The 18,246-nt window shown below is 45.9% G+C and overlaps 1 protein-coding gene across 4 annotated transcripts in view; it reads right to left on the bottom strand.

The window, feature by feature from the left end:
- PLS3 (plastin 3) overlaps window positions 1-18,246 on the bottom strand; it is a 53,309-nt gene that overhangs the window by 32,199 nt on the left and 2,864 nt on the right. The window contains exon 1 of one of the 4 annotated variants that reach the window (XM_074915244.1): window positions 14,291-14,407. The exons of 2 other annotated variants lie outside the window; for them this stretch is intronic. The gene's annotated coding sequence lies outside the window, so the exon portion shown is untranslated. Of the gene's footprint in view, window positions 1-851; window positions 909-14,290; window positions 14,408-18,246 lie in introns of those variants that run through there. One more of the 4 variants, XM_074915242.1, reaches the window with a different exon arrangement.

The raw sequence follows: 18,246 nt of genomic DNA, 5'->3' as shown, positions 1-18,246 counted from the left end.
AGTCCTCCAGCTGTGGAAATCATTTTTTACAGCCAGATGTTTTGGAGAATAAATGCAGGAAGAGCAAAATGTAACTAAGCAAAACCTCAGAGCAACACATTCAGTATAAACAAAATCAGGACATGAAGAAGCTACCCTAGATGTGTTTTACAGGTTTCCTGACACATCAAGTCTAAGTTTTTCAGCACAAAAAACTCAGCATTTCAGTCCCATACTTAAAAGGACTTGGTATATAAGTGTTTTAGCCAGTAACAACTGATAAAGTATTTTGGAGAGGGTCTACACTGGCTCCCAGCACCAAGTATAGCCAGTCTTCACCAGAAAACAAGCAAGATAAACTTAGTTGGGAAACAAACTGCTGCCAGGCTGTGATGACACACACCATTCCCACCAGCACGGCAAAGCCCAGTCTCTCCAAGCAAAAGATCCCAAAAAGTTAGAGAGTCACCACAGCCAGCAGCCTACAGCCATTTCCCAAAAGTACTCGGTGCTCCTCACACTTTCCGCAAGGCAACGGTTTAAATATTTTAACACTTCTAACACGCAGGTTTAAGCAGTTCTGCTTTTGAAAAGCCTGCTGCAGATTGAGACGGGGTAAGATGTGCCCCAGACTAAGGTTTCTGGGAAGGCACACCCTCAGTCCTTCACTTGAAAAATTAACTTACTCGCCGCTGCTCAGCCAGCGGCGCAGATAAATACCGAATTTAAAACGCATTAAAACCTGAAACGAATCTTTCCGCTCCGCCTATGGCTACTCTCCTTCCCCTCCTACAGCATTAAGCACCGCCAGACGTTCTGGGGAGAAGAGCAGAGCGAAAGGAGCCGCTGCGGGGCCCCGCCGCCGCCCTCACCTGTCCGCCGCGCGCCGCGAAGGAGAATTCCGCCCGCGCTCGCGCCCGGCCCGAGCGCTGATGAGTCTGCCACGCCCACCGCGCGGCTGCGGAAGGGCGGCGCCCCGCCCACCGCCAATCACTCCGCCCTTCTCCCCGCCCACCGCCAATCACTCCGCCCTTCTCCCCGCCCACCGCCAATCACTCCGCCCTTCTCCCCGCCCACCGCCAATCACTCCGCCCTTCTCCCCGCCCACCGCCAATCACTCCGCCCTTCTCCCCGCCCACCGCCAATCACTCCGCCCTTCTCCCCGCCCACCGCCAATCACTCCGCCCTTCTCCCCGCCCACCGCCAATCACTCCGCCCTTCTCCCCGCCCACCGACGTTCAGAAGGGGCCAGGCGGGTCACGGGCAGGGGGTGTCCCCCCCACCAACCAGCTCCTGTTCTACTGCCAGGCCCTTGGAGCAGCAGGTAGTAGGAGATAACGCTTTCAGGTAAGCAAACTAAGTTTTGTAACTTAAAAAAAAAAAACAAAACAAAAAACCACCGAATTTTACCTTTAATGTTTTAAATTAAATGCATTTCGCTGCGCTAGCTCCCGGCTTGTCCAGCCAAACAGCAACGTGGAGTTTGTATTTTATGTACTTATGTCGCTAAACCCACCCAGGAACTCACAAACAGAACAATCAGGATCCAGACCTATTTGGCCTCAGTCTGCACTTGAGGAGGATGCCTGCTATTCACCCCCAGTTCCTCAAAAAAAAAAAAAAAAAAGTAGTCTGAATGAGTGGTAAATACAGAGTTCAGAGCTGGTCCGTACTGTAATATATTGCATTACCTCAACAATTAATCCCTGTCTGCTCCAGACAGAACACAGGCAGACATCTGCTACCAGCCAGGAAGACACAAGCAACAGAAGCATCATGTACTACGTGGTTGCTGATGCAATGCGCAGGAGCAGAATCAATCACCACAACCATTAAGTGGGATTTCCAAACTATAATCACGTATTTCAGAAACTTCTCTTCCTATCGAGTCCATAATGTTTGAGCCCTCCTATAGCTAAAAGGAAATGATGTCACTTACTAATAAACACAATACCTGAATTAGTGAAGAATTTGAAAAACCCATGACCGTTCTAAAAATTAAAAATACTTGACCAATAGGGTCATTGGGTTTTTTTGTTTCTTTTTAAAATTACATCAGCCAGGAAAGCGAGTCATTGCTTAGTCCCATTTCTTGGGTGTCACCTGAAAATTTAGCTTCCAGCTGTAAAGCTTCAAAAGAGGTATATAAAAAAAAAAAAAACCAAACCCAAAACAAAAAAAAAACCAACCCAAAACCCACAACTTGCCAGCTTCCTCAGGATGGTAAATATAATGGAAATAAAAATAGAGGGTTTTATGCCCAGAACTGCAGCTGCAACTTAAAAGGAAAGAAGTTGGCTTGAAAAATACTTTTGCACTCCACCATGCATCAGGCAGAGTTTAGGGGAGAGCAACTTTGAGTCTGCTCCGACTTGCATCAGCAACTGGTTTCAGCATCACATCAGTCCCTGGGTGCATGGAGCCCATCTGAGTATTCTGATCCAAACCAGTGACTGCATCTAGTCTGCGAAATCTTGGGGCAAACATCCAACAAAACTGAAGAAAAACTTACTTCAGGAAGTTCAGCCCCTCCACTTTCACTCTATGTGTGAGCACATTTCACAGAATAAATTCATGCTAAAAGGTTTGGGAAGTGCTGAGGATTTGGGGTTTGACAGGTCCTGGGGGGAGCATGCCAAAACTCAGCTCCCAAAATAGGTTGCGACTTCTATCATTGCAGGAGTAACGTCTGCTTTTGGGATGCAAAAGAAAAACCTCTTCTTGTCTCTGGCATCTGTGTTGCTGGGATAGAAAAGCAGCACCTGCAGGTGTGCAGGTGTCAGATTCACACTGCAGAGGCAGACACCTAAAAACTACCAGCCCATGGATCTTCAACCTCTACTTACTCACTTTTCAGGCAAGTGTAATGCATCCTACAGGGCTAACAGCTATTACCATTCCCTCTGCCAGGAAGAAAAAGCGCATTGCTACCCACTGTAGTCAGCACAGATCCTCAGTGGCTCCACCACGAGGAGAAGTTTAACTGCTGCGTACACAGTGCATGTGAAACACCTATCTTTCACATTTGCAAAAGATCAGTGATAGCCAGTTTTTCCACAGCTTCAAGGGCACTCTGCTCTCCAAATACTCCAAATCCAGTCCTGTTGGTCCAACCTGCAATTACACTCAAAACTAAAATAGCCCTTCAGCAGTGCCAGCACCACTCATCTCCGCGTCATGCCCCAAGACCCACCGTGCCGGGGTGCGGTGACAGCAGGCAGCGGATACGCAGCTCCTCAGCACTCCCAGCCCACTTCCTCGAGCACAGCTGGTCAGACATCGCTCTTCCAAAATAGAAAGTTTTATGGTTAAGCCAGCATACCAGTGTATTTTCCTCTTCCTTCCTCTTTAAGAAAGCCTTTTAGGGAAGCACAAGATGCCCAAGGTGCTCAGAAGTTACTCTACTCAGGTAATGTCTGCTCCCCTGCACAGAGCATTGGGATGGAGGTTTACACACAGGGAGGACTTGCAGCACCGACAGGATCCCTCCAGCGCATCATTGCGCAAGGATGCATCTCCTCCCCAGCTCCAGCTGCCAAGTTTCACTGGGAGGCCACTAACACCTATTTGCCCTCCAGAGGTTACTCAGCTACGGTTGTGGGAGCGGCAGCTGCTGCCTTCCAGATGACAAGGGAGCAGAGAGGGTATATCCAGGAGTCACCTTGTCCCTCTGCTCTCACCACTAACCCTCAAGAATAGACACTGTGGCAAAGCTCTGGGGGAAGGAAAGCATTCAGTGCACTGGCCTATAGCTACAGTGGGCTCTACAGCCCCACTGCTCTCCCCAGTGAGTCCCACTGCCCAGGAGAAGACAACCAGGCTTTCCTGCTCACTCCAGTAGTCTTTTTCACTCCTAGTTAGCAACGCCAAGAAATGCCATACTAATATTGTAAGCTGTACAAGACAACTAATGAAGCCCATGGCAATGCACAAGTCCCTGAGCATGCTACACCAGCCCTAGTGATTTCTGGGAAGGGTTTTCCCTGCAGGCACCTACAGCTCCTGCCTAAAAAAGCTGTTTGATGGGATATAACCAGCTCCACCGTCATCCAGACAAGGTGGTGTAGGGCATGCTGGCCCCCTCCATCATCCCCATGCTAGAGAAATCCCTATGACCAGAGGGCTGGGCCACACCAGCCCCAGGAGATTCCAGAGCCAGCAGAGCATCAGTGGACCTCAGTAGGCCTCTAGGAGCAGCAAAGTTGGCTCAACCTCCTGCCTGCGACTGGCCCTGCCTGCTCTGATGCTGAATATGAAGCACTTTCAGGAGCATCCCTCTCCTTAAGAAAAAAAAAGGGGGGGGGGGAGGGGGACAGGGCCAAAAGAGTAACTAGCTGGAAGAGAAACCAGGTAACCTGAATAGTCTACTCCATCAGAAAGAAAACACCACACTTGATGAGCCAGGGCTTTAGAAAGCAAGGCTGAGTGGCCAGCCACCATCCCATTTTGTACTGGGATCAGTGACTATCTACCATGTGCCAGACACTCCTCTCCTCCAGTTCTGCCCACATTGTCTTTTAAAGATAAGAATTTCAGTGAAATTATGCACAGATGGATAGAAGCACTCTCCCCTGTGCTTTTTAATACAGATTGAGGTTTTAGGCTCTTCTTGCCTTCACCTTCAGTTGCGACTAACTGCAGAGTACATTTCATCAGTGTAAACAGCTATGGAAGGATTTGACAACTTTGGAGCAAGCATTTGACCTTAACTCCTCAATTTATCAGTCTTTTTAAATAAAAAAGGATCAGTCTTTGCTAGATTTCCCCTCGAAAAGCTTCCTGAGCTGCTCTTTCAGCGAGCCTGTCATCAGGAAGAAAGCAAGACATTAGTCAGACTCATGCTTATTTAATAAAAAACTTGCATATGCAGTAGGGACTGAAAGTTAGTCTTTATTTTAAAAATACTTGCAAGCTACATTATGATTTTGCAGTGCAAAACAGATCTGAGGACTCACCCAATTTACCCTGTGCTCCAACAGCGCTCAGCTTAGTAATTGTTATTCACAGCTTTGAGCAGGGAGCCATGCAGTCGCCAAAGAAGTCAGCAAGTATGCCCAGAACACCGTGCAAAGGATATCTCATGTCTCGCTATTTCATAAGGAAATCGGAGGCTCCACTGATGTCAGCTCCAGGAAATGAGCCACAGGCAGATGATGCCGGAAGCAGGCTTTATATTTAGTACTGAGTCACCCACTATACTGAATTCGAAAGACACAAAAGGTGGGTGTGGAGAGGGGCTACGTGGACAAAAAAAATGAACAAGTTATTCCCTTGAGATCATGGGCAATGGGCAGTCTAGGGTTGGGTGGGTTTTTTTGTAAAGGGAGAAAGAAACTAAAGACGACCTGGGAACTCTTTCTGCACTTTCACTAGAAAAGCAGCTGCCAGATCTGGTGCACGTCCCGGAGCAACAGCCAGCGCCAAAAATGCTGCAGGGCTTTGCGGTACCATTGGGGTTTGCTCCAGTCAGTCCCTCTGGCAGGTCTCAGGTCTGAGCAGGGCACTACCAGTTCTGAGGCACTTTCCCATCCTTTCTGCTATATCTTCTTTGAGCCGAAAGAGAAGCTGCTGGAAGGAACTTGAAGCAGAGAATATTTTTAAGCCAGTTTTGCAGCTCCACCTAACCCACTATGAAGTGCATCTTACACCCATCACGCACCAAAGAAAACACTTTTCTTTGTGTGATTACAATGGCCTAAGGAGAAGGCTGATGAAGACTGAAGCATGCAAAGAGGAGCTGACCTGGAAGGCTGCATCCAAGTAGGGCAGACATCACTGCAGGCTGCCATCCAAAGGTGACCTTGTCCTCTTCTTCCTCAGCATTTTATTTTCCCCACCCCAGCTCACTATGGGGTCAAATGGACATAAGCACAGGGAAGGAGAGGCAGAGCAGAGAGGGACCACCCTTGCACGGCACCCCAGTTATCCCAGCTCAGCTACACCACAGATCAGGCCACTGGAGAAAGGGTCCAGTTGGAGGGTCTGGCAGGCACAAACATTTTTTGTCTTTCACCTCAGCTGCCAGGTCTGTCCATCACCCAAGCTAGTCCTTGACATGGCTTAGACAATCCTCTGCAAGAAGATGCTCTAGACAACTATCCACCTTAAGTCAGTACTCAAGGAAATAGTGTTTTATACTAAAATTGCCCTACTGTGGAACAGAAATGACTACCCAAGATTTCTAAACAGGGAAGCTGTTCTGATCCATTTTCTGGCAACATCCAGTTCAGAAACATTTACAGCTGAGAAGTATAAAGCAGTCACATGGGCTGCACCCTCATGGAATAAACTTCACATTAATTTGCAAATGCTGCTAGTTAATAGGAATGTAGTTCTTTGTACTAAGGTCTTTTGACATGCAGAAAAAAGAAGTTTTGACACCAGAAAACCATCTTAACTGCAGGTTGTTGCCACAATACAAATGTCAGGAGTAGATTTGTTCACAAGAGGTTCATATTTTCATGCAAGTCTGTCTTAAGCCTTTCCACTTTCTGTCAATGATAAATACTCTTCATTCTGAGCAGCAGCAACAGCTTTGCAAAGTTTTCAGCTACTTGAGCCAGACTTTTCCCCTGAGAAGACTCACTTCCCAAATACTGAAACATTAATACTCTTACCAAAGCCAAGCACTGTACCTCATTTTGATTTAAAAAGTCAACAGCAAACAAAAACTACCTCTAGTGCCAAGCACCACCAGCGACTTGCCTACAGAAACAGCCTATTAGATTACTAATAAAATTGGTGTAATCTTCAAAATAAGATTACAACAGCAAAAAGGATGTGGCTTAACAAATAAATCCGTGGGCTGTAACAAGACTGGCAATTATTCAGAACCAACAGTCAGGGACTGCTTAATATCTTCCATCTATACAGAAGAAGAAGTTATATCACGGCAGTCACAGTCTGCTCTGACAAGCAAATAGACAATTAGCCAACAGTTGACCACTGTCCAGACCAGTCTGCTGCAAACCACTGCTGGCCTGTGGGGAGCCTGTGGGAGACTGCCACTGGGTGGCTCTTCAGTCCCACACAGCTCATCTGCAGGTGACCTGCCACTATCAGAAAAGTTTCGGTGCTGGGTAGTCAAGGCAAAGCTGATACCGTCACAGACCAACCTGGGCAGTAGCCCATACACCCAGCCCAGCCTAGGAGGATCTTTAAGGAGTCACTGGTATCTCATCTGAACATTCTGCCAGATGCTGGAGGTAGAAGATTTTGGCACATGGCTCATCATGTTGTGCAAGTGGGTCTGCAAATTCAGCTGTGTTGAACTAGTCCAGAATCTCATCTCAAGGGACCTTGAAGCTTTTCCTGGTATTTATCTCATGCTTGCATTTGTTGGCTTCCCCCCTAACTGGTCTTTTTGTCTCGAAGCCCAACAGAAAATCTTCTGTAGGATGGACCTGCTGGAGAGGTTAACTTCAGGGGCTCCCACAACTATTGCACTCTTTTCAGATGTGTAGAAAGGTAAGGTAGAGGCAGGTTACCACTCACACATACACTGCAAGTCACCGCCCATAGCCTTCAGGTCCCTAGCACCATATCTTCACCATACAGCTCATTACACTGTTAATTAGTAAGCTGTCTCACATTTTCTAGCCCATAAAAAACAGCTACTAGTAGCAGACTGATCTCTATGCTGCAAAGGCAGTCTTTACTTTGCAGATTTCTTATACTCTCAAGTCTGTTGCTGCTGCCGAGTTTAATGCTTTAAGAATTAGTATTAAAAAGAACCCCTCATCCTCTCAAATTAAAACCAAAAGTATCTACAGGTCCTACATAAAGCCAAGACTAAGCAAGGCATGTCATTTGATAGAAGGCATGAAGCAACTTTGCAGCTCAGGTGGGAAGGCAAGATCTATAGCTGGGAGCAATAACCCCACAAGGTACTACATGGATTACACCAAAGAGGTCCAAATGCTGATGAAGAATATAGCTACGAGTGTTACACATGAAAGGGCAATGCACTAAAATAAAGTGCAGTACCTTGCTATGTGCCAAGCTGATATCTAGCAATTACAGCTTTGTGCATTGGTTTAAGTGAATTATTGACCAGTACTCGTTGTAAAGGCTCTTGCATAACAGGGGTTTCAAGGCCATTAGCACATGACAGAATCTTACTCCATTTCATGGCTTTCCAAGACCTCTTTATATAGACCTTCAGAAGACAGGGAGCAAAGGGACTGCCTAAAACAACCCTATATAACCCAGAAAAAGGGTATATACCCCTTAGAGAAGGGAGAGGGAGGCATAAAAGGTCTTGCCATCTAACTAAGGTAGGCTGGGCGCTGCCATAACCATCCATCCAGGAGAGCTACGATAACTTCCAGAAGCTTCTTTCTGGGCAAAAGCAATGTAAGCTTTTCAAGTTTTCAACAAGAAGTCTGACTACGCTGCCTTTGCTTGAGCATTTGGTTTATATAAAACAGTGGCAAGAGCCCAGCTGAAAATTAGATCAACAAGAACGTTACAAAAGGGTGGGCAACAGAAGGGCAGGGGCAGGATTGCACTGGAACCTCCCATCCGTGTCCCCAAGGAAAGCTTAGTCCCAGTTTTGGACAAACAATGCAGAAAGGAACAGGCTAAAGTTTAAGTCAGACATTAAGACCACTTATTCAAAATATTTTCAGTTTTCAGAAGGCCCAGTTTCCCCTCTCTCCTTATGGCATGGTGAATTCTACCAAAGTGAGGATTCAGAAACTTGCTTATTACTTCTAGGAGCACTGAGAAACATGAATCCATTTGCAGATGTATTTCCATTTGTTCTCTATCATCCTCCTTCAAAGTGTTGCATCTCAGAAACAATTCTTATAAGCAGGGGCTAACCTTCTCCCTGCTTGTCTGCACAATACCAGTCATAACAGGATAACTTTACATATATCCACAACACCCTATGTATTCCCTAAGTGATTTTACTCACAATCATCTCTTGAAGGCAAAACATTTTGTGCAGAATTCAGGAAGAAAAAGCTTAATTGCAATATTGTTTTGGAACTCACTTCCTTTTATTTCCGTGACCAGCTGGAGACAAGCACTTTGTTCTATGCTGGGTCAAGGAAACGTTTAACTACAGGATTTACAGTGGAATATATATATATATATGCATATACCATTGCAGCTCTGCAGCTGCTCAGCAGTTATAGCAGAAGACAAACATTGTTTTAACCCAAGGAAAACAGCAACAGGCTGGAGCATCAGCCTGCTCATTAGCGTCTTGCTGCAGAGGCTCCAAGACAGGAGAGCATCCAAGCCTGTCCCTAGGATGAGACTCAGCATCCTGGAATCTCAAAGCCACAGCACTGCTCCAAACCCAAACAACGTTCCCCAGACCCTTCCCAGCTGATTAGCAGGAAGAAGCATAAGATTGCAATGGCAGCGTAAACAAGGACCCAGGATTTATGATCTTTCAGAGGTTATTTAGCAAACAACGCAGATGAAGCACTGCTTCACAAAATACAAATGCCAGTTACAGGAATGCGTAGTTTAAATTCAAGTTTCCACTTGGTTAGCCTGTTCTGGACGCACTGAGAACTTTGGTGTTCACGGAGCAGTTTTGCTTGCCAGGAGGGGCTGTGCTGAGCTCTTCCTTAAAAACAGGAGCAGCAACTGTGAAAAAGCATGGTACCTCATCCACAATCCTCGTCCTTCCCAGCAGGGCAGAGTCAAAGCCAGCAAGTTCAGTCCTACTGTTTGTGAAAGTAGAGCAAGACACTCTTCTGCCTTGTAGCACTGGAGAAACAGTGGAAAAAGCAGATCAACAATCCCCCTTCTCTCTTAATTTTGAGCACAGCCCATCAAGCAGATGTCCTGGCACCATGGACATCTGTGGCCAGGGCTGAGACGGTACCACATACACTAGCAACATCTCTGGGGCAAAGACCAATACAAACATTTTAAAACTCCAAACCTGATCAAATTTAGGAAGAGAGAAACACGTTGCTTTGAATAGGGTAACCCAAAGCACTCCAGTCTTCAACTTCTGTTGAAAACTAATGGGTACATCAGAGGTGGGATGCTCTCGTGAATCAAAACCACTCATCTTGTTACGCTATGTTGGCACAGACTGCATCATTCGTGGGCACTGTTTCTGGCACTAACAATGCAGATGGTACTTCCAGCATGCAGAAGCAGGATCACACCTTGCTCGCCCAGTCAGCTCCTGCGATGCCAAGCTGCAAAGGTACCTCAAGAAAAAGAGTGTAACAGGTGACCATGAAACCTTGTTTCACTAACAACCCACTATGTATCACCTTCCATCTAATCCAGACAGTGTACAACTTTCTGTTATCCAAAGTCTTCTACCTGCGTTTTAAATGTCTTGTGCATTCAGCTCTGGAGAGCCCTAATGTAATCCCTAACATATTGGCAAAACAATCTGTCCCATATATATAAATTGAGTGCAGAATCACATGCATTCCTATTTTCCTTCTAGTATCAAAATACTTTTCATATGTCAATCTTCAGGAAAAAAAGTAATGGAGAACAAAGGAGATTTTTCTTAAGCTTTATTTCCACCACCTCAATGAGACATAACAATTTCAGTAGGAATCCAAGAGGATGTCCCTAGAGCTCTGCAATTAATTCAGATTCTTTCCCCTAGCAAGACAGTCTCCCCATCATCAGGAGTCAAGGCAACAGTAGCATTTCTAGCAAACAAAACTCCGGCAGGAGCTGCACTAATGGGACCCAGGTCAGGGGCAGGATTACCTACTGCATGCCAAGCCCTCTCTGGCTACTGCACCAGCAGTCACCAACACCTCCTGCAAAACACAGCATCTCCCCAAAGCACAACCTCATTCAGCACCTGATACTGGAAACACTGATACAGGACAGCAGCACTTCTGATGTTACTCAGCCTGGTTCATCTCCCAGAGATTCTGATTTTCTTCTTTATGCTTTTCCCAAATTGGTGTTTTGCAGGTTTTGACTTGTCTTGACCTGACCTGCAGTGGGCAACAGGTCACACTGCCTTGTTTAAGTTCCTGTATTTATACAATTTTTAAAAACAGCCCAGCTAGCATTTTTTTTCAAGAAAAATTCAGTTTCCTCTCGCAAAAAAATGTTTGTAGTAAAGGCATAACTGCAGGAGTCAATTTTTCCTCTTTAAGAATTTGAGATATGAACAAATAGGCCCTTGACTTGCAACTAAAGTGAAAACATGCAACTGAGACAAAGGCTTAAGGCTCTGTCCCTAGACTTTACAAGAAACAAAATCCTAGTGTCCTTCTACAGCCAGTTTCATGACTGTTTACAAAGGCTTTATGAGAGATGCAATATTTCACATTTTTAAGGGGTTTTTTTTCACAGTCTAGTCTAGAATAGAAGAACCAGAAACAGAACAGGCCAAGGAGGAGTCTAAGAAAAACTGAAGAGAAGAAAGCCTTTCAGAGACATATTTGTTCAACAAGGTCACGTAAACCATTCCAGGCCCACAGAGCATGCTAGTCATAAACAGACATGGAACAGGCAATGGGCAGAGTCCTCCTGCCCTCCTCCCATCGCACTGCCCTGCTCATTTATTTCTACCCCAGCCCTAAACAACCGCAGAGGCTTACGGCAAAGCTGGAGGCTTCAACTGCTAGGCAGCACCGCCTGCTTCCACATCCTGGATGGGCCACATGCTGCCTCCCCCCGCAGAGCACAGGATCCTGCAAGTAGCTGGCATCTGCTACCACCCTGTAAAACAACTTACTGCCTCACACAAGCATGGCCCGGACAGTGGAAAACAAATTAAACAATGCAAGAAGTCAACAGCTGAGGTTCACGAGGCAGAGAACAGATACCCAGAGCAAGGAGATGCTCGACTCTTCCCTCCTGCTATCCCACAGCCAGCTACTCAGGCCTGCCTGAGAAGTCTTGGTTTCAAGGCCTGTCTTTTCCAACAGGCAGTGGGGAGTGAGATCACCATACCAGATACTGGTCAACCTCTTGCCCTTTTTTTTTTTTCTTCTTTCCATTTTATAAGAGGAGGGAGGAGTGTGCAGCTGAGGTATAGGCAGACAGGACTGAGCTGGAGGCTGTAGGGCAGGAGAAATCCTCTGGCCCTCATACTTCCCCACAGCACTTGAACTAGGACATACTTAAACTGGCAGCCTAATGCCTAGTGCAGCCCCAAAATGTTGTTGCTGTTCTTGTCAGGTATCAAAACACCAGTCAACATGAAGGCAAAATGATAAAAGGCTGTGGTTATAGGTCAGGATTGCTCTCTCCTCTTGAATGCATGACCTCCAGCCATCAGAGCCCTTTCCACCCAACTCCCTGCCAAGCTCATACAACCAGATGGGAAGCACTTGCCTTCATTTTTCAGCTGGCCAGAGCTCTGTCCTTCCTTCTTAGAGCTAGTGACCTGTGAGTCTGCCAGACCTTCATCCATAAAAGCACCTCTCCATCCAGGAACCTCTTCCACCCCTAAACACTCCCCCAAGAGCAGAGCCTCAGGGTCCTCCTGCCACCTGTGAGACACCTTGCTATCACACTAAGATGTTACCATCACAGGTAATGAAGCATAAGAGCTTCTGCTGGTGTTCTCTTAACAACTGCCTAAGCTAAGGTAAGTATTTAAGGAATCAAATGGCTTCCTGCCACCGAGGCTCAGCGATACAGCATCCATTCACCTCTATCCCATCCAGTCAACTCTCTCCACTAACAAGGACTAACAGGGTTTCTTTCCAGGCTGCTGGACTACAGAGCCTGTGGTCTACAGTTTTCAGCTCTTTCAGGTCCTGCAAGAAACACAACTAAGACTTTACCAAATATCTACAATAACTACATAGCTGTCAGTTAGACACTTGGCTGTACACCGCTCCAACATGGTCAACTTAGCACTTTCGGATGAATTAGCAGCAAACATATTTGCTGAGGTATTTTATAGCTGAAGGACTTTCCATGACAGCCAGTGCCCCAGAAACCAAGATGTGAATATGTTGTGCAGTTTTCAGCCTGCTGAAAAGAAAAGCTATTTTTAATCCAAGCCTACGTAGGGTGGGGCTCAGTCTCCAACCAGGCCAAAAAGCCACTATAATCCACAAGACCAATGTCTGGCAACCTTTGCTTGCAGGCTGATGTCTGTTCTATTTTAGGGATGGGAGGAATTTAGAATAAAAAGATATATAAATTAAAAACAAAGGAGTCTATGAAAAGTGAATAGAGGGAAGGGCCAAACTTATCCTGTGTATTTTGGTCTAAAGAACAGGGCTCTAGAAGAACATAAATCAGAATTACTTTATTTTCCATTTCCTACAGCAGTTTATGAAATATCATTTATAACATGGGCTGAAAAGAGTACAGCCCCAGTATATTTTGTACAGGAAGAAGAGCCAGCCTGTGGCTCCTTGAACAGCAGTGAGACCGTTGGGAAGATGAGGCAGGAAAATGGTCACCAGCCACAGACATATCACCAGGATCCTGTACAAGAAAGTTTCTTATCTCAGACGCCAATACAACAGCTATTGGGACACCTTGCTTTTTTGTTATGTTGGGACAGCAAAAAAAGGCAAAACAGAGCCAAAGTGACCCGAGGATTGGAAAATAAGAGAAACTTTGCTTGTTTAGGGTTTATGGCCAACAGACAACCAACCCACTCAGAGCATAGAAGTTCTGTATGCTCTCAGCATCTAAAACTCAAGATCACACAGACTTCCCACATAAGCACACCGGTAGGTTTTATTTGTTACAGGCACCATCTCAACTTGGCTTTCAAACCAACTCAACACAGCTATATACTCCGTCATGTTAACCCCACCTTCCTTGCACTACATGGGTCGTTTGTCTAAAAGAGGGTACATATAGATTCTCTCACTGTCTTCAGATCCCCCTTTAACATCCATCCATCCATCCATAAACTGTAAAACACTCACATAGGCTTCAGTATCTCTAGGACTCCTTCTTCACCTGACCAGAGCTGGATTATTAACCCCACTACAGAAGTCTGCAATTACTTGTCCAAATGCAAAAAGGGCAGAACAGAAGAGAAGGTGCACTGTGCTAAGTGGAGGACCAGCAATGATGAACCTTGAATCTCATGCACTGCTGTCATTTCAGTCATGGACTTCTTAAGAAAAAAGTCACCACCTAAGCAACACTTTGGGTTGAACCCAAATTTTACAAGCATAGCAGCAAGACTGGATGCTGAATGCCTCTTAACACTGGGTAATACGTTCATGGCCAACATTACTTCTTCCTTCCTTGTTCCACCCATAAGTGACAGCACCTTCTCTCTAACTTCCACCACTAAGGGCAGTATGTGATGGGAAAACAGTAAATGAGACAGCAAACTCTCTTTGCTTTAAAAAGAAAAAACAAAGAAGCTTACTTCAAAACCTTATCTTCTCTTGAATATCACAGCAATAGTTTCTCTTCCCAGCTATGCAGTAGGGACTCCCAGCAGCATCTGTGAGCTGTCACTCTTTTTACAGGAACAAAAAACCTACTGAAGAGGCAGGAAAAACAGCTGTAATCGTTTCAGAGAAGGAAATGAGACAAGGAGACTGGTTAGAAGCATATGGCCCATATGGATTGACATGGGCAATCGGCAGCAGTCCTAACCAGAGTTTCCCATTTCAGACAGTTGTCCTGCTCCCCACATCCTCAGATGCATGTCAAACCTATAATAATTTTATTTCTTCCATACTGATTCCCAAATGTCAGCAGTGCACAGGCTGCCGCGCCCCGTGGGGAGTCTGGATGTTGCAGGAGGGGCTAATTCACCCCCTGGGACATGCACATCACCCCACAGCACAGGGTGTTGGAGAGCACAGACCCGCCGGCGCAGAGGGACACAAGGAAGGGGACCCAAGGCAAGCAGCCCACCTGCCAGGAATTCTGTATTTCCATGGGCAGCTGTCGCCTTCGTGGCTCACAGCTGCTGAAAGGTGGAGATAAACTAGCAGGAATCAAAGGGCAAAATAAACAAATGGGAAAGAATGGCTCTCGATAGCTCTGTCTCTGCTGATAGCAACTCTTCTGGGGACATAGAGGCTACCTCTTCATCATCATGCCACTCACAGGCCCAGTGACAAAACTAGCTTTGAGTAGCACAAGCATTAACCCACAGAACTGAGACGTGAAACACTAGCTGTTAGAGGAGCACAGATGATATAAGCAGGCTAGACAGGACTTGCTTGTCATTCCTGGCGTTTTTCATCTATTACCAAAAAAAGCCAACAGATTCCAGATTCCCAAGAGACCAGCGGATGCCACAGCAACCAAGTGCACTGGCCACCACAGCTCAGCAGCCTGTGCAGGGAGGTCCACACCCCTCTGATGGGAACAGACCTGCTGGAAGAGGGTAGACCGGGCCAAGCAGGCAGTGCTGCTGTCAGGGCTGCTGTCAGCACTGACGTCAGACATGCCCACCACCAGGAAGAGCTCGATTACCTCCAATGCCACCACCTCTGGATCAAACATTGTGGTATTCACAGAGGGAGATGGGCATGTCCTTTCCTCCCACCTCACTGTCCAGCCCTTTTAAGTGGAGACTTAGGTGTTCCATCTCCATCAATTTATTATGTTTTCTTGCTCAGCTGGTACAAGAAGACAGGCTGCTCTTCACATAGCTGGCAGATGACATAGGGTACACCAACACCTTATCACATAGGGTCACACCAAATACCTGGAATTTCAAAACCCAGCGGCTGCTGCCCAGGCTTGGGCTCTGCAGCCACAAACATTCACAAGTCCCACATTTTGGCTGCAATCAAATCATCTCTTTGATCGTTAAAAGTGTGGGCATCCATCACCCTCCACAGGCAGCACGTACTCAGTGCTGCAGCACACCTACCCCAGGAGGTATACTGGTGTGATGTGCCAAGGGAGACTGGGTAGGCTGGGGGCTGCAGCACAGCGAGATGGGGCAGGAAGATTTCTGACAGCTGGGATTCCCTGTCCCCAAGCTGATGGCACAGTGCTGCAATGCCACCCAGACAGGCTCATGCTGCTTGCTGGTAAAGCAGATGAAATCTACACCCGACCTCGCCCTTCACTTGGGAAAGGGATCTGCACAAACTAGAAGACTTCTTGCAGGCCACGCTGCAGCACTCCAGGTGAATCTCACAGTACAGAACATGATGGAGAGGCATTATCGAAGTCTCCACTTCAGGAAAACCTGACCTAGAGTCAGGAAGAATATCCAGCGCAGGAAACACTAGGACAGAACAAGCCTGACCCATCACCTACAACTTCAGCATTGAAGAGTATGAAGTAGGCAGCTGCTAAGACTGAAGCTGTACTAAATGCTGCTGTGCCTAAGCACCACCCACCCCATACCTGCTCCCAGCACAGACCATGATGAAAATACCTGCTTTAATTCCCTGCCATCCAATAAATCCAAGAGAGACCCGTATGAACACTCAAACTCAAGTGTGTGGAGCAGGGGATACAACAGTAGCACATTCATGGGCAGTAGTCACATGGCTGATAGCAATTATAGCCACTGTCAGCTGAGCAGCCACTGCTCAGAGGACCTCCAGGATGGCCTGTTAGCATCATTTCTCCCAGCCACACCATCCAGAGCCTCAATGTTAGACCATCACCCAACTGCCTTCAATCATGAGATCACACCTCTCACCCTTCCCACCTCCAGGAAGGTGATACAGCAGGTACCTCCAGGCTGGAAAAGGGCTTTAATGGTGCAAGCAGGGAAAGCTGATTCTACATTAGAGTCAGAGCAATTCTCTGGGATGGTCAGAGGGGAAACAGTCCTTCCACACATGCCCCCACCAGTAGCGCTGCAGGAAGAGCTCAGCCAAGACCTACTCACCACAAACACAGCCACTGCAGCTTGTGCAATAATCCAATTCCCAAAGTGCCAACAGGAATGTATGTGCAAAGATGTCAACAGATGCCTATCGAAGGGGACCAGGGATAGAAAAGAGAAAGGTGGTATTGTGACGTTCAGAGTAACCCAACAAATAGTGATTTCATACAATATTGCATCACCCTCATTAAAAGAGTTAGTCTCAGTTTTGCAATGTACTTGAAATGAAAAGATATTCAGGAATGTTTTACTCTGCATACACGTTAAGGTTATTTGGTAAACTTTTAAAACTCAGTATTTAAACTTTACCTTTCACACAGATCTGTTGGTAGATGTTTCTGGATTCGTGTTTGGCTTTTTTGTTGTAATTAGCAACTTTAATTACTCCATGAGCTCAATGTCCAAAAAGATACACAAAATATTTAATACACAATAATACTTAGTTCAAAAACTGCTGAGTATGAGAAGGTCAGTAATTAGTTAATAAATATTAACACATCATATTGTGGCTATTCCCAATATTTCTCAGTAGTAACAAGTTAAAAATTAATATGTTATTGCACCATGCTGGTTGATAGCTTGTTAGTCACGTGTTTAAACAGCTGGCCCCGAGAGATGAGAATCTGCTTTTCTGTGCTGAATGACTGCTCTAACATACACGGAGGCAAAGGTAATACTCAAAGCCTGAACAAAACACCAACTGAAACCATGTTTCTTTTGCTGTTTGTTGCTACCTTGTGGCACACAGACAAAAATCAAGTTGTAGCCACATAAATTTCACCTGTCCAACTCTCTGCAAACTGCAAAGCAATGCCATAGCAGGTGACATCTCTGTTCTTCCTTCTCCACATTCGCCTTCTGACTCTCTTCTTGATCAGAAGCATCACCATGTCCCTGCACTGGTTTAACCTACCTCCCAACATGGCAGGTGGAGAGCAATCCTTAAACACCCTTGTGGAACACCATTAGTGAGCTGGGACGGCTTTGCAGGGCACCGCTGGATCTATACAAAACCCCAGAATAGTGCCAACAGGCCAGGCGCTGCTTTACCATCACCTCCTCTGGTACAGGCAGTTCACATGCAAGAAAATCAAGCTAACAGACCTGTATGTAAGTAAAGAGGGACAAATGTCAAATGTCCCCAGAGGATTCTGGTTCACGGCATTCAGCATTTTAAGACGAAAAGAGATGAAAAACATTGTAACTTTAAAAAAACCCCAACAAACAAAACAAAAAACCCAAACAAAAAACAAACCACACCTGAAATTTTGCTATAAAGCAGAACTCACTCCACCTTTGGTTTTACTGAAAACAGAGCCTCTTTGTGTTTCACCACCTACCATTTAATGCTATCTAAAATAGATTACCAAGAACACAGATAGGGTATACCTAGGCAACATCATCAAATAAACTATTGTGACCTGAAATATCACCACCAAGGCAATCTCAAGAGCTAAAAGAAGCTCTCTAAGTGACCATGTGCACTTAGTACTGACCACTACCATCTACTTTGA

Source organism: Athene noctua, chromosome 11, assembly GCF_965140245.1.
Source record: "Athene noctua chromosome 11, bAthNoc1.hap1.1, whole genome shotgun sequence".
NCBI lineage: Eukaryota > Metazoa > Chordata > Aves > Strigiformes > Strigidae > Athene > Athene noctua.
The sequence above is the reverse complement of the archived record's forward strand: the minus strand, read 5'-3'. Positions and strand labels throughout refer to the sequence as shown.